Source organism: Schistocerca cancellata, chromosome 9, assembly GCF_023864275.1.
Source record: "Schistocerca cancellata isolate TAMUIC-IGC-003103 chromosome 9, iqSchCanc2.1, whole genome shotgun sequence".
NCBI lineage: Eukaryota > Metazoa > Arthropoda > Insecta > Orthoptera > Acrididae > Schistocerca > Schistocerca cancellata.
The window spans coordinates 257,767,424-257,791,454 of NC_064634.1; the positions used below are offsets into that span (position 1 = coordinate 257,767,424).

At 42.5% G+C, this 24,031-nt stretch overlaps 1 protein-coding gene across 1 annotated transcript in view; it reads right to left on the reverse strand.

Annotated features, from left to right (window-relative positions):
* Nucleotides 1-24,031, reverse strand: part of LOC126101347 (odorant receptor 42a-like) — a 40,782-nt gene that overhangs the window by 15,558 nt on the left and 1,193 nt on the right. The gene's annotated exons all lie outside the window — the stretch shown is intronic.

Below are 24,031 nucleotides of genomic sequence, written 5' to 3' on the forward strand. Positions count from 1 at the left end.
TTCTCTGCATCGTTTGACCAACTTTCGCATGACCGAGGGAGGTGGCGCAGTGGTTAGCACACTGGACTCGCATTCGGGAGGACGACGGTTCAATCCCGTCTCCGGCCATCCTGATTTAGGTTTTCTGTGATTTCCCTAAATCGCTTCAGGCAAATGCCGGGATGGTTCCTTTGAAAGGGCACGGCCGATTTACTTCCCCATCCTTCCCTCACCCGAGCTTGCGCTCCGTCTCTAATGACCTCGTTGTCGACGGGACGTTAAACACTAATCTACTCCTCCTCCAACTTTCGCATGGTGCTTTTCTGTTGTTATTCGTCTGTTGCAGTCATCAGTGAGTCATCTGTATGCCTGAGATTGTTAATTTTGTTACCACCTAGAACAATGCCCACATACCAGTCTTTAAGAAAGTCCCTCACAATGCGCTCACTATATGCATTGAACAATAGTGGAGAGATATTGCAGCCTTGTATCATACCAGCATTAGTAAAAAAAAAATGTCTGAGTTAAAAGATGTCACTTTCTCATATACTACACCATCATCAGTCGCAGTTTCTGGTCACGCAGTTCGTCATACTTCCTTCGAGCACTCCAAAATACATGGTATCGTAGTCATGCCTACGGTGTCCGTACATTGCATGGACGGAATCTTCATCTGAGACTGCATATTAGATGATCTGCAGCACCTCACTTCGTATTTTGAGCTCACTGCAACTGCTCCTCAACTGCAATCAACTTTCGTAATATTTTAAATTTTGCTAAATGTCTCACCACCATTAATCAATTTTCAAAAATTGAAACTTTTTTACAACATAAATTAAAGAAGGTTTCACTCCATATCCATTCAAGTGTAATAAAGCTGGTGTCTGAAACTCCATTTTTGGAAAATAAGCTGTGCTCACTGTGCTGTCGGCATATTATCCACATGCCTAATTTAAAAAATTCAAAAGTCAATTATTATTCTAATCATTTGTTTTGTTTATTTTTTATACTTAAAACTCTAATTTTAAATTTTAAAATTATGTTTTCTGATTTCTAGTACGTACGTGTATTTCATTATTACAAAATAAGAAGTAACTCATTATTGTGATACATAATAGTTACAGTAATGATAATCTGAAAAGAAATGCTTAAAAAGTAACTTTTTCTTACAAAAAAGCGCAATAAATGTACAAAATTTCTTGACATGATACACACTATGGACAACACAACGAAATATGATATTCAGCAGGCTTTGCAAATTGTGACAAGTGGTCCTCTAAAAATTCTGATTTGTACTAGGTATTTTTCAGTACATCAGAAACTTTGGCGAATAGAACTGATTATGTAGTAGTAAGTGCCTTTTGATTATATTGTTCGTCAAGCGGAGATTGACATCATGCTCATTCAGCAGAACCAGATCTGCAGATTTTCTCACAAAGTTCTTCCATCATCCGATGTCGTATATGTCCGATGGCTGCGACTTTACCTGTCTCCGCGATCGTTTGGGATCACAAAATCAACAAGTTCCTTGTTGTAAGGTGCTTTCACATTGACCACTCCAAGAATTTGACAATAATACAGGATTTTCTCTTGCACTGGGAAAGAAAACTTCTGTCAAATGTGTTTTTGCTTGGTTGGACGTTAGTTTAGCAGATTTCGGTTCCATAACAAGAACACAAGAGTTTCTTGAATTATTGGCAGAAACTCTCCATTAATTTCTGTTAAAACGGTGATAAGGGGATTTATTGTGAAAAAAAGTTTCGAGGCACTTAGCTGTCGACAAGGACGTTGCTTATCTAATGATCCCAAAAAGGCTCGATGGGACAGGTAAAGCCATTGGAAGTGTATGGCATTAGATGGTGGAAGAAATATGTGAGAAGATTTTCAGATATAGCTGTCCTTGATGATTATGAACATTTGGAGCTTCAACAAGAGGTTCTTGAATTATTGGCCCAAACTATCCATTAATTTCTTTTAAAACGATGAAAAGGAGTTTATTGTGAAAAAAAAGTTTTGAGTGTCGTACCTGACGGCAATGACCTTGCTCATCTAATGATCCCAAAAGCCTCAATGGGATAGATAAAGCCATTGGAAGCATACGGCATTCGATGGTGGAAAAAAGATGTGAGAAGATTATCAGATATAGTTCTGCTGGTTGATTATGATGTCGGTCTCCACCTGAAAAACAATATAATCAAGTTGCAGTCACTACTACTTAATCAGTCCTATTCGACAAGGTTTTCCAATGCACTAAAAAGCGCCTGGTGCAAAGCATGATAGTTAAAGGATCCCTCTCATAATTTTCAAACCCTGCCGAATGTTGTTTTTTACTGTGTTGTCTGTCGTGCATATTATGTGAAGAAATTTCGTTCATTTTATGTGCATGGGGTAAAAAGATGTTATGTTTTAATTATTTCATTACAGATTATCATTATTGCAACAATTTTGCATCATAATAATGAGTTACTTATTATTTTCTTTAAACAAAATACACATACATGAAACAGTATACTAGAAAGCAAAACAAATGAACTTCAAAAGAAAAGTAAGAATTTAAAATACATGAAAAAAAATGAACTTTTGAACTTTTAGATATTTTAATTAGGCATTTTGAAAATACTGTGACAGCACATTGAGTAAAACTTATTTTCCAGACATAGAATTCCAGAAACCAGTTTTATTATAGAACGATGGATATGGTGTGAAACTTCCTTTAATTTATGTTGTAAGAAAAGTTATAATTTTTGAAAAATAGTTAAGGACAGACATAGGGCAAATTGCATTCCTGTACTTGAACATATATATCTACAAAAATATTACAGCTCAATCAGTAAAACTTGAAACTATTATGAACAACATAATTGATATTCTGTGCAATTTTTGTTTGAAAATGCGCATCGACATACATTTTATAAGGATTTGTATTTTCACTATCATTGTTTCTATAATGTGCCTTTTCTCGTAAACTAATCAAGCAATAAAACTGAATTTCACTGTTTACATTTGCGTAAGACGCTAATAAAACGTGTGGAACAGATTTTTGTTAAAGACCATAGTTGCTATGAAATTAATTTTTCTGTTTTGTGTTAGCAGGACTGCTCTATTTTTCTCAAATTTTATAGGAAAACTTTTCTCAGAGAAAAGATAACGTAAAACTGCTGCACAGGATTATTCGGTAAGTAATTCTTAGAAACTATGCCAAATTTCAGGATGTTAGCGTTTATAGTTTCTGAGAAAGGTACATTTCAGCTCAAAGAAGTCAGTTTACCGCAATTCGCATTTAATTATTTTTTTCAATTTTGACAATATTTTTAGTGACTAATGCTGCGCATATCCATAATCTTTATTCTCATCCTCGTCTTCCTAGAGTAATCTCTTCACCTGCTCCTTTGCCTAGCCAACTTTTGCATTTTTTTTTTCTTCTACTGACTGAGCTTTGTCCAGTCTCGCTTCATTGACGCTTCTGAGAATCTTCAATGTGAATGCACCTGGGCAGAACGCTAACCTCTGCGGGCGCTTAATCCTACCTACATTTCCACTGCTGAATGATAGGCAAACATCACATGTCGCTATCTTCACAAGAATTGACGACACAAAAACTGTTTTTGGACGATCATTGTAGCTTCACTTGTATTCTGTGTTTTCCCATGTACACATTTTTTCAGCAGTCCAGACTGGTTATATACCTGAAAGTTCGTTTTATAACATCTAAAACGGCAAGTGACAAACCATGTTTATGGGTGCATGGCTTTCCACTAGTTTGTGCCTGAAGATATTTGCATCACAGTATTTCACAAAAGGGACGTTGAGGATTATCGTCTGTGTAAGGTTTGTGAAAGACTATTGCCCACATGGCTTGCTGCATTGTTTTCACACTACGAGTGTGTAAGGTATACTTGATCGATTCCGTTATATATTCGTAACGTGTGAATTTCCTTGTCGTCAGTCTTTAGTACCTCTCACTGGCTCTCCATCTTCTAATTTCTTGCATTTCATTTCTTTCTTCAGTCTGAGAAGTCTACCTCCCATTCTGTTTTGAACATGCCCCACACATTCCAGTTTTTCAACCTTAGTTTGTGAGACATAGGGATTACTTTCTAAAGCAGTGTTAAAAGCACTGGAATCTCCACGACCCAACACCATGTTGTTCAACTGGTCTTTCGAAGATCAGTTTCACCCCATCTGCTTCCACCCCACCACTTGACCCATGGTAATTCGTGCTACACACTTTCTTGTGGCCCTGCTCCCACATTTCTTCTTCACTGCCATCATTATTCCTTCTTATGTCACACTGAGAGCAACATTTGCACATTACTTGTAAGTCCAAGATTTTCCCTGTATCCACACTAACGGCAGATGACATACCAGGAAGTGATTTATGGCCCCTCTTCAGCCAGGTTCAATCACAAAAGACACACAGATCTGCCTTAACTACACACTGTCCTTCTTCCCCTTCACTGTTAATATCTACAGCTTCCTCAACAGCTGCTTTCATGTCCTTCTTGCACTCAACTTCAAGAGCACTCAGGAGTATTCTGTTGTAATCACTGAATCTAGTCACTTATATGCACCAGCCACAAAACAAATTTGTGTCTTCTCTGCGTGCAACACAGACTTGTATTCGCCTCATACATTTTCCCATGGAGAGCAGAAGTTTTGAATTGAACATCATATTTTAAAACTTTACACTGCCAATTCTGTCACTGTAATCATACAGTCTAAAGCCCTTTGATCCACAATTACCACGTGCACATAAAACATTATCATACAGGTAAATATTTCCAAGTCAGTTAACCAAAATCCACTGTAAAACTCGTCTTTGGCACTGTACACAGCATTTCTTCTATTTTTAGTCTTCGATGAACTCAGTGACCTGGTCAAAAATTGTTCTTCACACTTAGAAACAGCCCACTGTAATACTGTTATTTAAATGTCGTGTACCTGTTACACATCAAAATCGATATTTCCTTCCTTTTTTGATTACGCATCCACTGGTACAATCCATTTCGAGCAAAACAGGTTGATAACTGCAAAACGAAAAATGAAATAAGTTTGTAGCACACAATATTTAAAAAAAAAAGAAGACCTTGTAAACAAAGGAACAAGCAAAGATTATCTTTCTCACAGCCTTCTAGACTCATCTGCAATTCGCTTCGATTGTATGAACGAAAAATCAACGCACAAAAAAATTCTCGCGTAGAGAAGGCATAGAAACAGGAGATGTGGCAGGCACAGACGCTCGAACAAACTTTTTTAAAACATATTTCTAGCCAGAAGTCGGTTATGAAACTTTGCGATGTTATTCTTAAAGAATCAATTCAACAAATTACGCAATAAAAAAATTCGAATTTTTTTTTAATTTTTCTCTACATGTGCCCTTGATTGTGACAGGGTATTTTGCAAAATTTCAAATCGTTACAAGCTTGTTTTACACCTCAGAGGTGAAATTGGGCGAAAAGGAAAAAAATACGTATTTAATTATTTTGACCTCTCTATATACCAGCCAAGTTTTATCATGATCGTTTACTTAGAACTGGGAATGTTCCCTTGAAGTTACACACCAACAAATAGCCTAGTTGAGTCAGAGAAGTCGAAACCGTGTCTCTGTATTTGGGAGAGACAGAAGAGTTCAGATCACTTCCCTTTCCATACTCATTAAAGCTCACTGTGGTAATCGTGTGTCTGGGCTTCCCTTTTACACATTTCTTCAACTGAGCTTGTGCTCCGTCTCAGTAGACAATAAAACTGATGTGATGACAAATCCCACGCTGCCATACTTTCTTACAGCTTATCGAAATAATTCTTGGCGAGTGTTGTGCATAAGTGAAAGATTACACAATCTAGCAATCTATTCTAGAAACGTTTCACTAATCTGACATCCAAGGTCTGAGAGGGGTAGTATTGCTTAACATGAAGATGACCCAAATGAAAACCTTAATCATATATTGGGAAAATGGGATAATACAGAAATAGCAGAGATATATCAATTTTCAATGTAGTCCCGATGGCATTATTGTGAACATTCCGCCGCTTCGGAAGCGAGTGGAAAATTCACGAGAAGAATTCTTTTGGCTGTGAACGCAACCACTCGTGCACAGCAGTTTTCACGTGTTCATCACTTGTGACATGCTTGCCTCCCAGTGCTTCCTTAAGTCCTCTGAACAAATGACAGCCACTTGGGGCGAGGTCTGGTGAGTAAAGTGGGCATTCGAGACATTAAATTCCATATCTTGTGTGGAGTTGACCATTGTCGTGTAACAACTAAATACTAGCAGTCAGAAGTCTTCGTCGTTTATTCCTGATTGCGGGTCCTTTTTAGATGGCACCACGTCGGCGGCTTGCGTGTCAATAATGATGAAAATGATGATGAAGGACACACAACACCCAGTCCTCTGTCGGGAATCGAACCCGTGCCCCCTGCGTGGTAGCCGGTAACGCTACCGCTAAGCTATGGAGGCGAAATTGGCATGGATATACTCCTACACCATACTGTCACTACTCCTGCGTTTCACTTCTACTCGTTTAACACCTTCTCTACTAGAAAATTACCCCAGATCGCTGCTCCACTGGACAGGCACCTTCGCACTGACACAGCTTCCGTTTGTTTCACAACAACAGGCTGCCAAATTTCGGTCATTTGCGGTAACATAAGAATAATTCCCTCCAATTGTAAAATTTTTAATACAACTTTTAGGCATTTTATTGCACTTTAAGGTTTTCATTTAAATCAGCTTTGTAATTGGTAAGTTTAAAACTCAAACTAACTTTGTACTAAGGAACCAAAAAAACATAAAATAAGATTAAAGTTTATCTCGGTTGTTAAGTACTAACGGAAATACAAAATGTTACACCAAGAACACCTTGACCGAACGCAACCAAAGTGGGGTGGTCTCAGGTCAACAGTATGGCAACAAGAATAGGCTGTCTCTCCTGCAGGAAGATTACACCACGAGAAGTTTGCAGGATTGTTCGACTGGCTCTGAAATAGACGGATATCAACAGCTGAAATAAGGACACAGATTGCAGGCAGACTTTTACCACGAAATGTCAGGAACAGATTACTAGAGGCTGGGTTGAAATCTGAAGTTGGCGTGTTTCGTTTATCACTGACGCCATACCTTAAACACCAGAGACGTGAACATTGTAGTGGGTGAGTCAACTGGAACAACTAGCGGCAATCTCAGGTCTTCAGTGACGAGTCTTGCTTTAAGCACATCAGCCTAGAAAAACTACACAATGTTCGTGGAGGCAGGTTGTAATTATCTTCGCTTCGCAAGCGGTGTAATCATTATAATGATGTACAAAACGTCTAGTTTGGGAAGGATTTAACGTCCCGTCGACCACGAGATAATTAGGGTCGGAGAACAAGTTCGGGCCGGCCGGTGTGGCCGAGCGGTTCTAGGCGCTACAGTCTGGAACCGCGTGACCGCTAGGGGCGCAGGTTCGAATTCTGCCTCGGGCATGGATGTGTGTGATCTCCTTAGGTTAGGTTAGGTTTAAGTAGTTCTAAGTTCTAGGGGACTGATGACCTCAGAAGTTGAGTCCCATAGAGCTCAGAGCCATTTGAACCAACAAGTTCGAATAGAGGAATATCGGATGGGGAAAGAAATTGTCCTCGCCCTTATAAAGAAACGCTCATATCATTTACCTTAAGCGATTTAGGGAAATCACACAAGACCTAAATCTGGACTGAACTTGGCCCACTCCATATGGCTGTCTGGTACAGCAGTCTTGGTTGCTATAATTATTGTTTGATTTATTGCAACCAAAACTCTTTTTCTTAAAAATAAATCTGGATGGTCTGATGGTAATTTGAACTACTGTCCTACGAAATGCAACTCCATTATCTTACCACTAAGCCACATCGTTCGGTGCCATATTTCGAATTATAGGGACAGTCGTGACACTTTCCTATTACTAAAATATTTTCACGACTCTAGAGATCATTCTGCAGCAGCATAGCCCAAGATAAAATGTTTCGTGAAGTACTATACAGCTCGCTACATCCACGCATGCCGTTCGAGTGCCACGTCATGTATTGCTTCTCACTAAGTCCACAAAATATTCTTCCACGGCTCTACACACAACCGAAGAGTCACTTTTATCACACTGTTCGACGTCGCTCCTTCATTTTTATGTTATCGGTGACATTTGGGTGGAAAGGCAGTCATAATAGCAGATTCCTACAGCCTCTCGTTATAACGTTCTGTCATTGTCCGCTACATTGGCTGACGAACATTTTGCAACAGTTGACAGCACAGTATACGTTAAACTTCGGCGATCCGTTAGGGTTATTCTTTAGCATTTCCTAAGAAACTAATATACTAATATAAGTCGTTCGCTACTCGCATTAAGACTGAATCTCGCAAACCAGAGCTCAATATGAAGTACACAAATCTACAAATAATGACTGACTGGCCGGTGAGCGTTTACGCCCAAAATGTGGTAACGTTCAACCTTATTACCAGGTTGAATAATGGGGCGAGCTACACCACGATGATATTTGCGAGCCAGACTATTCATAGACGACACTCTAGGTCATCCTCAACGACGCACAGAGTGCCCAATTGTATCCAATTCGAAATCCGAAAACAAGGCGAAATCCTCAACACAATACCTCCACGATGCATACTTATAAGGTTCATAGGCGTATGCGAACAGATGTTGCTACCCTGAATTCGCAACCTAATTGGGACTCGTTCACAAAAAATCTGCCCGACACGTTGCTCTGACCTCTTTTTTAGCTGAACTTACGTGCGGAGCGCCCGCTAATGCAAACTGTGGCCTTCACTTCTGTATCACTGCCTAGCGGACGAGTAAGTGTTCCTGTTTATCAATCAATGCCCAGCGAGGATACAAACTACATCTCCACCGATGTCTCACCTTCATCGCTAAAACTGGATTGTGGCACAAATATCACAAGTGAAATCCCCCTTATCGCATTCACACCCCTTTCTGCTCCGGTTTGGAACCTACTCATGTCTCTCCGTTGACTTACGCCGACAGAGCTCCGCATTGTGGCTCCAGTTTTATCCCCTTCGATACTTGACACAGAGAGTATATGCAAGGAGGTCTCCACGGTCTTTCGGCCACACACTGCACCTAAGGTGTCTCGCATTCTTCAAGCATCTCTATCCCTCCATTACTCTACCAGCCATACTGATGTCTTAATAAACTAAGATCGACGTGCTTTAGTACGATGCTTTATCTCATGTTCAGTGAGGCCTTGGAATCCTAGGATCTATATTTGCTATCACAACAGTTACTAGCCGCCGACACCGTAACTCAACAGCTCCTGGGAGTTGTCTGCTGATTGAATGTTGGGAATTCTTCGCGGGAGTGGCATCTCAAAAGCTTCCGACTTATTGTAACATTACGGTCTACCTTACCAACTCTTTGTGCTGCAGATTCCAGAGCCGAATCTACATCTCCTGCAACACTAAATGGAGCACAACGCATTCCGTTTGCTATCTTCAGGGGATAGGATCACAGCAGGAATCCCACAATGTTCGTTGTTCGTTCCCCAGATCTGCATTCTGTACACAGCTCATCTGCCAACATGTTCATGAGTTTATGTCTCCTTGGGCCAGTCTTGTCCTGCCCTGGATCTATATCACCAGTGGTGGCCTAGTGTCGTGGGAGATCAAATGAACGCTGACCTGCAGTAAAAAGAAGGATCACTCCTTCTGACAAAATGCCCAATATCTGATGACTTGGCCAGCCGTAGTGGCCGAGCGGTTCTAGGCGCTACAGTCTGCAACCGCGCGACCGCTGCGGTCGCAGGTTCGAAACCTGCCTGGGGCATGGATGTGTGTGATGTCCTTAGGTTAGTTAGGTTTAAGTAGTTCTAAGTTCTAGGGGACAGATGACCTCAGGAGTTAAGTCCCATAGTACTCAGAGCTATTTGAACCATTTCATCTGATGACTTGCGTCAGATATATTTGCTGAGTGGCAGCCTCGAATGAAGAAACACTGCCAAATATCTGGGCATCAGCTTCCACAGGATGCTAACTTGGTTCAAGCATATCAGATAACTGGTAGTCTAATTACTGGTTATGCTACGCCATCTCTCATTGTGCGATACTGCTTAGCTGTCGAGAATACATTTCCGTTGGGAAAGGTTAGATGATCGATAGGTAAATCCACGAGAAGTCTAGAACGTCACAGGTCTAATTCAGTTGCAACCTGGACACCTAATTGCAGTTACACAGCACCAGTAGGTGATCACAAAATTTGCCGTAACAATCTCGTTCTTTCCAGCACTCGAATGTTATAGTGCTTTATGTGTTTAAGATTATGGCCTGTGAGGATGACTGAGACTAACAATATTGTTATAAACCATTGTGGTCACCGCTTGAAGAAGAACGGAATTCTATTTTCATGATGAAGAATAGTCTCAGTGGCACTTGTTAGTAGTTTCCTGAATGAACTCAATAGCACTGAATGCTGAACGGTAGATTTTTTTTATTATCTATGGTGCTGTGGCAGCGCACTGTGGTGCCCAGGTTGCAACTACAGTAGACCTGTGACGTTGTAGAGTTCCATCGGCTTGCCTACAGGTCACGTAAACCTTTCCCAGCGGGAGAGTACTCACTGACTGCATCCAATTACGTTATACAATTGTAATTTACTGCATAGTTTCATAAATATTGGTTTTAAATGGCACTTCAGGCTTATTTGTGTTCGCCCAGCGTATATCCCACTTCTGAAAAATTGATATGGTCGCCCTTGACGCACGAAGTTCAACAGTCAGCAGATCAGGTTACATAGGAGGACGATTATGAAGAAATATCAAGTACTTTCATATCGTATCTGTATTATTATCACGCACTGTCAAATTTCGTTACATGTTTCCAGACGCCATAATAGAAATATTATTTAGCAAGTTCTGTCATTGTGGAGATAAATATATTTTGTTTTACGAAAACAATATCAAAAGAATTATTCGCAGTTTTCAAGAAGAGTTTAAAGTTCGCCAGTGTATTTTAGGCTTTGATTCCACAAGAAACCTTCCCCCATGCAAAATCAGGAAACCGGAAAGCCTTAAGACGTGCCCAGTAATCTATCCCTTCGTCTGATCGGGAAAAAATTTTCCAAACTAATTTTCCTACTTGTTCTTCAAATCTTCGTCCATTCATCCACTCAGTTTAAGACATCGTATCAAATGTCACCTCTTTATAGTCTCAAGGCAACTGAATCAGTAAAAAGAAAGAAAAAATCGTGCAGAATTGTTAGCTGGGGGATCCTGCGGGGTAGGTTCAGCCATCTAACTAGAAGGGTTTTTCTTTCTCTGCACGCAACGGATCCTTTCTAACTGTGAGAATGATGTCCTAAATTATACTTGCTCAGTGTAATATGATGCCACGTTTGTATTGCACGCTGATCAGAGGAGAAGGTAAAGGTCAGTGCCGGCACATAGCCTATTCCTCTCGAAAAGTAATCCTGTTTCGTCCTGATGACAGCATCTACGTGTCATGGACTGCACAAGATACCAAAACAGTTCGGGGACAATCCTCATACATGAGAATTCAGCCATCGCAAACAACCCACAGACATTGTTGAAAGATGAGCCCAAATCGCGCAGACCTTTACGTCTATGCTCTGCAAGCATGGGGTGTGTGGCGGAGGGTATTTCGCGTTCCACTGTCACTTCTTTCATATCCTGCTTCAGTCGCCAATAGTACGAGGGAAGAATTATTGCCGGTAGGTCTTAGTGGGGGCTCAAATCTCTGTAATTTTGTCTTCATGGTCTTTATGCGAGGTACACGTAGGAGAAAGCAACACATTGGCTGACTCTTCTTGGAACGTATGTCTCCGGAATTTTAACAATAAACCATTCTGTGATGCAGAACATCGCTCTCGCAGCGTCTACCACTAGGGTTGGTTGATCATCTCCGTGACCCTTTCGTGGTTACTAAATGAATCTGTAACGAAACGCGCTGCTCTTCTTTCGATCTTCTCTATTTCCTCTACCAATCCTGGCTGATACAGACCCCATAATGCCTGCCTGGGTGGCCGAGCGGTTCTAGGCACTACAGTATGGAACCGCGTGACCGCTCCGGTCGCAGGTTCGAATCCTGTCTCGGGCATGGATGTGTGTGATGTCCTTAGGTTAGTTAGGTTTAATTAGTTCTAAGTTCTAGGGGACTGATGACCTTAGAAGTTAAGTCCCATAGTGCTCAGAGCCATTTGAACCAGACCCCATAATGACGAGATATATTCAAGTATTAGTCGAATGAGTGTTTTGTAAGCTACCTCCTTTGTTGAAGGATATTTCCTGAAAATTCGTCCAGTGAATCTCAGTCCGGCATCTGCCTTCCTTGCTATTGGTTTTCCGTGGTCGTGCCACTTTAAATCCCTCCGCACGCATACTCCTAGATATTTTATGGAAGTACCTACTTCCAGTGACTGTTCTGCAATCGTTTGATCATACAATAAAGGGCCCAAATGTCAGTGTATACGCAGTATGTCACATTTGTTTATGTTGTGCGCCAATGACCACTACCTGCATCGATCCTCTGCTGGTCCTCCTACATTTCATTACAGTTTTCTAGCGTTTCACATCTCTTTATAAAACGACACCGTGCGCTGAAAGCCTCATGGAAGTTCGGACGTTGTCTACTATGTTGTTTACATATATGTCGTGAAAAGGAATGGACCTCCCTTGGGGCACACTCGAAATTACTTTTACGTCTCCATTGAGAACGATATGCTATGTTCTGTTTGCTATAAACTATTTTCGCATTATATTCACTAGGTGTCAGTGCGGAAAGGTACTGAATGCCTTACGGAGGCCAACAAACACGGCATCAACCTTAGCACCGGTATCTACCGTCTTCTGGGTCCCGTGGACGAATAGAGGGGCCTGGGTTTCAAGTGATCGTTGTCTTAGGAAAGTATGTCGATTCCTACAGAGGGGACGTTCGGTCTCCAGAAATATAATACGCGAGCATCGAACATAAAACTTTTTCCATAATTCTACAGCAGACCGGCATCAGAGATACAGGCCTATAGTTTAACGGGTCTGTTCGAGGACCCTTCTTGAAAACTGGAATGATCTGTGCTTTTCGCCAGTGATCAGGAACACTTCGCTACCGTGGACACACTGCTGCTAGAAGATGGACAAATTGTTTCGGATACTCTATGTAGAATCGTAACGGTATCCCGTCACTACCACTGGCGTCCCTCTGTCGAGTGATTTCGGTTGCTTTTCTGTCCTACGGTCATTAAATCAATGACAGCCATTTTGTCGTTCGTGCGACGGTTCAAATGGCTCTGAGCGCTATGGGACTTAACAACTGAAGTCATCAGTCCCCTAGAACTTAGAACTACTTCAACCTAACTAACCTAAGGACATCACACACATCCATCCCCGAGGCAGGATTCGAACCTGCAACCGTAGCGGTCGCGCGGTTCCAGACTGAGGCGCCTAGAACCGCTCTGCCACCCCGGCCGTCGTTCGTGCGACGAGTAGAGTGCGATCCTTTCCTGTGAAACAGTTTTGCAAAAGGACGTTTAGTGTTCTGGCCCGTTTCAGCGAAACTATGGCCGCAGTGTGTCTGGACAGATTGCTTTGAACAGATTACTGATTCAACATAAGACCAAAACTTCTTTGAATTTCACTTTCAAATTCATCGAACGCTTCACGCATGGCACTCCATATACCGATTTTGGGTTCGTTTAAATTTTCTTTGTCTGTCGGGCTTTGGCTACTTTCAATTTTTTCTGTGAAACTCTGCTGTCATAGCAGCTTTCTACCACGGCTATCGAACTTCCACCAATCACAACTTCGCTCGGCACTGTCTAAAGCATATTTTACAATGGTCTTGAACTTTGGCCTTTGTAATGGCCGTATGACCACTGCGTGTTCTGGGCGAACTGAGTAGAAAATTTCGGGTCTCTGTCACCAGCAGATCTAAGATGTTATCTTCACACGTCTATTCTCTAATTAACTGATCGAGGTAGCTGTCGGATTAGGTATTTAGAACAATTTCATATCGCGTTCGATGGCAGTCCAGAAGTCCTCGGTACGTTTGATGACGTGAGACCTAAGGAAATTAGCGAGAGACTACAAAAATCCATTCACATCTGTGGAATTTTCCTTAAATATTACGACACAATTTAAATGGCTGGGGAATGGACATTGTGTTGCTGAAAGTAAAGGTTACGTTATCAGTACAACAGGCGAACGAACTAATAAACATTATCGTTCAGCTGATTAATTTCTTAATTCTGCATATTTCATCAGTAATGGACTATGGCAGATGCATCATGACCTACATGTCATCAAATGTAAACATCCTGTTCACAGCTATAGTCTAACTACGTTGTATTGCCAAGTGGGATACAGCGCGCTGAGTCGTTTGTGAGGTACTTGTACCCGACCATCGGCGCTTCATTAATCCCGAAAACTTTTTCCATCCTTCAAGCGTACACTGGCGATATTTTTGTCCGTATTATACTGCCTGAACCTCGTTTCGTTCAGTAACCCGGTGTAAATCTGACGTACATTGTCTTCTGTGCTCCACGGTCTGGAACTGGTTTGGATGATATGAATATTCATCGTCATTTCGTCCAGCACTGAACTGTCGACTAATTTTCTGCTGCGTGACCCATCTACCCACTGTTACAACTCGTAATATTCCATGACGTCCCCTCTCACCAACACGCTGTTGCCCATGGCAGATGACTCTGGTGCCGACGGCTTTCACCGAATAGAGGTAACCACGGAACAACTTTGACATTATAACACGTGGGAAACATTCTACCTCTACGTCCAAAGAGTATTTCATACATTGCCCATTCTCGATCAATTGCCCTGATATCACAAGTCTTGCCAATTCTCCACCAAACTACTACTCCGACGTCCAATACATACTGCAGGTTCAATGACATACCAGACTATTGTATTTGCCGTGTCAACAGGTGCGTTCTTTCGCTAGCACATCAGATATCTCTGATTCCACATCAGATATCTCTGATTCAGTTGCTGTTAAGAGGAAAAATAGATATTTGATGGTCGTATTTCAGCCTTCGTCTTCCCCTACAGTCTTACCCTCTGCTGCTCCCTCTAGTACCATGGACGTTATTCCTTGATGTCTTAACACTTCTCCTAGTCTCCGTTCTTCCATACGTTCCTTTCTTCGCCGGTTCTGCAGAGAACCTCTTCATTCCTTACCTTACCAGTCCACCTTATTTTCAACGTTTTTCTGCGGCACCACATCTCAAACGCTTTGCTCCTCTTCTGCTCCGGTCTTCCAACTGTCCACGATTCACTAACATATAATGCTGTGGTCTAAGCTCACATTTTCAAAATTTTCTTCCTCAAATTAAGGCCTATATTTGATACTAGTAGACTTTTCTCGGCCAGGAATGCCGTCCTTGCCTGTACTAACCTGTACGTCTGGAGCACAGCATTGTATGGCAGTGAAACATGGACTTTGGTAAAACAGAAGAGAATCGGGGCATTGGAGATGTGGTGCTACAGATGAATGTTGAAAACTAGGTGGACTGATAAGGTAAGGAACGAGGAGGATCTGCTCAGAATCGGGAGGAAAGGAATATGTGGAAAACACTGACAAGGAGAAGGGACAAGACGAAAAGACGTCTGTTAAGACATTGGGGAATGACTTCCATAGTACAAGAGCGAGCTGTGGAGGGCAAAAACTGTAGAGGAAGACAGAGATTGGAATACATCCAGGGAAGTAATTGAGGATGTAGGTTGCAATTGCTACTCTGTCATGAAAAGATGGACATGAAAATGAAGGAGAGGGATTCGTGGCGAGCCGCATCAAACCAGTCAGAAGACTGATGTCAAAAAAAAGGGGAGTTGCACAACTCCTTACTAGGTCTATTTCGTGATCACCAAATTTAATGTTAAGTTTCCTGCTATTCTCATTTCTGCTGCTTCTCATTACATTTGAGTTTTACAGGTTTACTCTCAGTCCATATTCTGTACTCATTAGACTGTTCATTCCATTCTACGTTTGCTGGAATTCTTCTTCTCTTTCACAGAGAGTAGCAATGTCCACAGCGAATCTTATCCATGATATCCTTTCACCCTGAACTTTATCCTCACTCTTGAGCCTTTCTTTTATTTCCGCCATTGCTTCTTCGATGTATAGACTGAATAGTAGGAACGGAAGCCCGCAACCCTGTGTCCCACCTTATTTAAGCCGAGCAATTCGTTCCTGGCCATCCGTTCTTATTACTCCGTCTTGTTTTTTGTACGTAATGTCTATCACCCGTCTTTCGTAGTAGTTACTCGTACTTTTCTCAGCACTTCGAACATCTTGCACCGTTTAACACTGTCATACGTTTTTTCTAGGTCGAAAAATCTTCCTAAAGCCAAACTGATCGTCATCTGACAGATCATAAATTTTCTTTTCAGTTATTTGTATGTTATTCTTGTCAACACCTTGAATGCATGAGATGTTAAGCTGATTTTTTCTGATGGTTTTCGCACTCATCTACCCTTGCTGTCATCGGAATTAAGTTTATGATATTTTTCGGAAAGTCTGATGGTACATTACTAGGCTCATAGAATTTACAAACCACTCTAATAGACGTTGGTTACCGTCTCCCCAAAAGATTTTAGACATTCCGATGGAATATTATCTATTACTTCTGCTTTATTTGATCTTAAATAACTCATTAAAATCTGACTGTTACTCTGGATCCTCTATACCTTCCTTATCGAGTCCAATTTATTAATCTATCAAGTCATCAGATAAGTTATTCCCTTCATGGAGGCCTTTAGTGTACTCCCTTCACCTATCCGCTCTTTCCTCTGGGTTTAACAATGGTGCTCTCACTGCGCTTTTAATGTGCCCGTCCATGCTTTTAACTTCGCCGAATGTTGTTTATATTTTTCTGTATGCTGAGTCAGTCCTTCGGACGATCATTTCTTTTTCTATTTCTTCGTATTTTTCCTGCCTACATTTCGCCTTGGGTCCCCTGCACTTTCTACCTGTTTCGCTCCTACGTGATTTACATTGCAGTATTCCTGACTTTCCTAGAACATTTTTGTATTTCCTCCTTTCGTCGATCAAGTGAAGTATTTCTTCAGTTAGCAAGATTTATTTGGAGTTATCTTGCTTGTATCTATGTCTAACTGTCCAACGTCTGTGTCTGCCATTCTTAGGGCTGTCCACAGCTCTTCAATTGAACGGCCTACTGCGACTTTCCATATCGCCTTGCCCACATCCTTAGCGAACGTCCAAGGCGTCTCATCATTCCCCACTACTTCACTATCCCACTTCCTTCCACACTAATTCTTCCGTACGATTCTCTCAAACTTCAGTCTACTTTTCACCATTGCTAAATTGTGATCGTGCGGCCCCTCCCGCCAGAGGTTCGAGTCCTCCCTCAGGCATGGGTGTAAGTGTTGTCCTTAGCGTTAAGTTAGTTTAAGTAGTGTGTAAGGCTAGGGACCGATGACCTCAGCAGTTTGACCCCTTAGGAATCCACAAACACACATAAATTGTGATCTGAGTCTATATCTGCTTCTCTGTACGCATTACAATTCCATATCTGATTTCGGAATTTCTGTCTGAACATGGTGTACCCCAGCTGGAACATTCCCGTGTCTCCTCTTGCAATCTCTTGTGATTCTTGTACAGATTATTCGTTATTACGATTTGACATTTATTGCAAAACTCAATAAATTACTCTTTCTCCTTTCTCCTTCCTACTATCTAGACCATATTCTCCCGAAATCCTTTCTTCTATCCTTTCCCCTAAAAACGCTTTCCAACTCTCTGTGGTTACTTGATTTTCGTCTCCCCTTACATACTGACTTACCCGTTCAGTTCTCTCTTATACTTTCTCCATCCCCTTTACTGCTTGCGAAGCGCGCATGTATACCTGAACTATCGCTGACGGCGTTTGTTTGTTATCGAATCTGATGAGAGCAATCGTTCGCAGTAGCTCACTCTCCTGCCAGGGGATGGGCCTTGTGGTTCGCCAGTACTCCTTGCCCAAGACATGCGTGAAGTGCGCAGACACCCATGCCAGCAGCAGCTGACCGCTCCCGAGGACACACACACCCAAGTGTGCGAACTGTGGCGGCCCACACGTGGCGAGTTACCGCGTCTGCGAAGTCGTCAAGGCCGCAGTTGCTCGCCAACGTGGACAACACGCACAGAAGTCTGCCGACCGCTCTCTCCGCCGCCCGCGTACAGGAGCACAGGCGGCGAGGAGTCCGGCAAACACGAGGGCGACGCCGGCAGCCTATCCTGCTACTTCCGCCCCCACTGAAGGCGGCAACAGAAAACGACATGTTCGCATCAGCAAACGTGCTCGATAGGGCACAACAACACCAAAAGATTTACGCACAAGGAAGATGCCACCTCGTTGGGAGGCGACAGGAGTGGAAACACCCCAGCCGCCGCCCCCAACCCAGCTGCACCCAGCCACGGCACAGCAACAGCTGTGCAAGAAGGAGAGTTGTCTACAGTCGTCTTCGCACTCTCTGCAGTAATCGAAAAGATCTCGCACCTGGCCGAAACGCTGCAGAGAGTTGCTGACAGCCACTCCGGCGGCTGCCCAGCAACAGTCGGAGTAAAGCGCTCCCAACGCCGTCTGCGCCGGGAGCAGCGATGTCGGCCTGTCATGGGCCGCCACAGCTGACTACACCGCAGGCAGCAAACAAGAAATGAATTCTGAGAAAGGAAAAAAGACGACACGAAGTCCAAGGGAAGTAACGTCACACACACACACACACACAAAGGAAAAAAGACGACACGAAGTCCAAGGGAAGTAACGTCACACACACACACACACACACACACACACACACACACACACACACCACAGAAGACATGGAGGCAAAGAAGGAACAGCCTACTAGGACTCCGACTACCCAGTGATCGGAGAGCCCTGATGAAGCCCGCCTCATTCGTTCGTTCTGTCCTATCTTGGCACTCATAACAAATCTTCCTCTCATTATACCGTTTTCTGGTGCTGTTAATATTACCCTATATTCGTCTGACCAGAAATCCGTATCTTCTTTCCGTTTCATTTAGCTGACACCCACTGTATCTAGAGTGAGCCTTTGCCTTTTCAGATTTTCTGGCTTTCCTACTACGTTCAAACTTCTGACATTCCATGCTCGTAGAATGTGGTCGCTTTGTTGGTTAGTCAACATTTTTCTTATGATCACCTCCCCTTTGACAGTGCACTTCCAGAAATCCGAATGGGGAAGTAATCCGGAACCTTTTACCAATGGAGATATCATCATGAAACTTTTTCATTTTCAGACCACATGTTCTGTGGGTACAAATTGTGTGTCTTTAAAGCAGTGGTTTCCTTGCCTTCTGCATCCTCATGTTGATGATTGCTGATTCTTCCGCCTTTCAGGAACAGTTTCTCATCCAAAGGACAACAGAGTGCCTTGAACCTCTGTCCACTTCTCCGCACCATTTTGTAAGGCCTTTTGGAGAACGAGGGTGACTTCTTATGTACGAACGTCTTCGGTCGTTATCGTTGATGACTTTTATTCAGCATTCAAGCACAGCTTCGATTCGAACCGAGAAAACATGACGTTTTGATTACTAGTCAAAGACGCTACCTGTACGTTTCGTTTACTGATCTCATAACACAAAATATACGAAAAAGTGCTTCAAAAGCTCACGTCGTTGGGTTTCTTGAGTTTCCCCTATTATTTCTTCATCTGAAATGCGGGGGGTTTTATTGCAAGATTAAAGGTCCAAAGGGCCTTGGGTATTTCCAGTCAATCTCTGGCGATGATTTCTTTACTGTGAAAACAGCACAATGCACTGTGGCACAGAGTCGACGTAAAACTGTTATTGCTCAGATGAAAAGTCAGAGGAAAGCTTTAACATAACACCTTCAATATAAATTATACCTACTAATGCACTGTGACATTCAAACCACTCTACAGGTTGAGGGCAGCTTTACCAATCTTACCTTCCCTTGTATTATGCTTGTATTTCTCACATCAATATGTATACGCGTTTTTGCTTTCTGAAACACATAGTTCGTTCACTGTTCCTCTTTGTCTGTAACATTTAGGCATGTTTTGGATTCTTCTCTCTTACCAGTTATTGTCCTTTTACTTTTCCTTACTGTACACCTTATCCCATTCCTCACTGAAATTTCAATCCTCTTTCTTCTATCCTTGTTACAGCAAGTTTCCTCTGAGTCCTCACGAACCAAAAAAGGCACACTGGTTTCTTTTAATTTCTTTCCATGCCTAGGATTTATTGCAGCATGAAAGAATGTACTTGTTGCAGCCAAATAAAAATGCAGGTACTTTCCTTGGCAACGCAAGAAACAGAGGAAAGAGGGTCAAGCCGTAACAGCTGGGCGGAATTTGCGCAAGGGGAGTCCGCTGATATCGTAGCCATTACAGGCGCACCACGAGCTCGTTATCTCACACCATAGTCAAGCTGGGAAATCCAGGAGCCAAATTACGGACGCAGCAAAAAGACAGAGCAGCTAAGATTCGGGTACCCTTTGATTTCCCCATGCCCATGTCACTGCGACGTTATGAGTTGCGACTAAGAAACCAGTATGGCAGCATAATAAGCATGGGCCATCCCATATAAATACTGCTTATTTCTCAGTGGACATACCAGCCGACCAACCTGGAGGAGGAACCTATGCCGGTCTATCATCTGCTCATCCAGCTGTCTATAAGCTACTATGGAGCAGCAAAACCCTCCCAGGGGCATAGATGCTGTCACTGCAGTACTGCCATCCACACCAATGGGGAGGACTTGGGCGCCAGTGGGTCTCTTGGTGGTCTACTTTACGGCCCAGACGTGCAGCCGCTCATTCATCATCATGGGGGGCTGAAGCCTCCACTGCTCACCTCCTGCACCTGTGGGCAGACACAATCCATCTTAGGATCTCAGACACTGATATCCACAGCGCTGCCCTCTTCCCAACCTGTGGACATAGACGTAGCTGCAGCACTGCCATCCGTACCGAGTCTGATGTGAAGGACTTAGATGCCAGTGGGCAATTTGATGGCCTACCTTACACCCCAGATGTGCAGCTGCTCACACATCACCGTGGGGGCGTGCAGTCTCTGCTGCCCACCTCCTGCTCCTGTGAGCAGACTCGACCCTCCCTCGGGACTTAGACGCTGGTAGCCGTTGTGCTGCCACTACACTAGTAGCCACGGTGCTGCCATCCACGCCGCCGAGTCTGACTGAAGGACTTTGTCGCCAGTGGATAACTTTATGGCCTACCTTATGGGCCCAGACGTACAATCGCTCGTCCGTTACCATGGGGGCGTGCAGACACCGCTGCCCACCTCTTGCTCCTGTGGGTAAACTCCACTGGTGCTGTAGTGCTACTCAGCATGGCTCCACACTCTTACCACTGGGCTGCTGGTTGCCTCTGGCTGCATAGTTAACATACGAAGTCGTCTCGCCACCTTAGTGCCTAATGCTATCCTTGTCACTGTAACGGCCACGCATACCGCCCCCTGGTGTCAACGCATTACTGGTGGGGCAAACACTGCTTCCGCCCTGTCGCAGCGGGCAGCTAAAAACATTATCTCAACATTTGTGTATTTATGAACGATAGAAGTTTGGTCTTTTAATACAGGTGTACTAACGCCTACTGGGCGCCACACACACACACCCAACAACCAAGTGGCTATCCACCCACGTTCGAGGGGTGGTGGTTCTCAGCATCCTGACCTCGACCTGCCCTCAACCACCACCCAAAGTAATGTCCAACTGCCTGGCGTTACACAGTAAATACATTATATATTTTCATGTACCTGTACAGAGTTTTTGAAGCCGATGTCGTCATTAGGCAATACAGTACATACTTGTGTAATTTCATTCAAAAATTATTTTTAGCAAAATTCAACAATAACACGTTGTGGAAAACTACAGTAAATGACACAGTTCTCACGCATTTTGCATAGCCCCTCTCTCCTTGTGGATAGCTTCAAAAATAAGAATCTTTACCCTTGTACAGTTTCTGTATTAGGCATTAAAATCCTTATCGCACATCATCGCTTTTTTGTAATGAATTGAGTCTCTTGTTTGTTAAGCCACAGTGAGACTATCTGATAATCCTTGAAGAGTTGTGTGTGCTATGTTTTCTAGAATCGGTTTATTCTTATTTGGCACTCTTCTGGAGAGAGATAGCTTATCTCATTTTCTTGGAACATTATATAGTTTATTTGCAGCGATTAGATGTCCAAATGGTTTGTTCTAGATTTTGGAGGTGCACTCACCACTGAGCACAGTTTCTGCAAAGTCCTCTACGTGCTTAGTGCATCAACTAAAATAGCTTAATATCTTACTCTCCAATAAGTTCAAGATCTGTACTGGCAATTTACTGTTTTTCCTTCGTCAGTATAGATCTTTATATCTTTTCTGTTGAGTGTTTCAGCACCTCATCACAAAAAATACACGCGAACACAGCGAACAGTTGAAATTGGTTAAAATTAGATAGGTCGATGAAGACCTGTTGCGTACCAAACTACTACGCCTGATTTAACGATGCTTCATTTCATTTTTCTGTGGATACATTAATCCAACTGTCCTATTTTGCGACACATTTCATGGCATGAAAGAAACTTGCTGTACCTGAAGGAGTTGGCTGCTCTATGCTGCGAAGGTACCAAACATGTAATGGGGATTTTTGGAATTTCCAATCTAAATTTATTCGAATACATCTTTAATTACATAGAATTTGTATGCAACTATTGTCAAACATACTGAGAGCCTTGCAGACGTCTCATGAACAAAGTTTATTACGCGAAATCAGAAATGATTACATCCTGTCATTCCTGAAAGATTGACGGTGTGATCCTGAGTACGAGAACATGTGTACAAGTTTTTCGATTGCTGTGGCAAGATATGTGGTAGAGGGAATATTACGTACAGTTACTATGCTCCACTCCCCGCCCTTTTCCTCCTCCCCCTTCCCCATCACACCATTTTGCATTCACGAATAGTGATGAATGGGAAGAGTATTAAACGACGACCTTGATTAGTCATTGTAATATTCGCTAAGAGTTTTATGAGTAATATGTTGCTACAATGTCTCTGCTACAATGTCTGGCACTGGAGATCTTTTAGCAATTCCCTAACGCTCCCTCGCTTCGTAAAGAAACCTATGATTACTCGAATAGCTCTTTTCTTATTCTATCGTTAACCGAATTCGGTAAGCCCAAGACTGACGAAAAATATTTGCGGCCTAGATTGAACGTACTTTGGAAGCGATTACCATCGTGAATAATTTACAAACCCTAAAGATTCTTTTGTTGAATCTCACCCTTTCTCTAATTGTCCATACTACAATAATGAAGTAGTTTTATATAAACTGGTAACCCTATGTATTCACGTTCCTGGCTGCTTCCGTTACTTGATTTGGATACTGTACTAGAACGCTATGCGACAGTTTCGCATACCAATCAAATACACTTTACCAAACCATGAACTTTATCTTCCCTCCTCATCTATGCCGGACACATCTGTATGTCCTGCACGTACTCCAAATGTGACTCTAACAATCCTGTTCCCTCCTTCCCCTTCGGCACCCACCAATCCCGGCACGTTACCGCATGTTACATCCCAGCGACCCCACACCTACAAAACTTTTAGGCTTCTCCTAAAGCAATTTCCGCAGCTTTTCTCTCTCAGACAAATAAATATACTCTGTCACTTATTGCTTCTGTAGGACAAATCCAATCCTTGTTGTTGTTTCTCACATCAACGTTTCCTTCTCTTTTCGCATTCTCTCCTTTTCTTTCCTCTACATAAACATGGTGTGGGCTCCATCCTCAGCACCCCTTTTTTTTAACCCTACTTACTCACGCTACACATTGCCACGTATCAACTCACCAAGCCCGTTGCCACAGAACCAGGTAAGTCTGCTACTAAAAATTTATCCTTTCTCAGTGCACTGAAGTGCAGTGGGTCGTTCTTATTCCGAGAATACCATTCATTTCTTTTATTTTAATTTTTAAAAGACCACAAACAATTTCGAACATCTTCATAGTACCATGTCCCTTTTCAATAATTTTAAAAACATGTACTATTTTATCATCTTTATATTT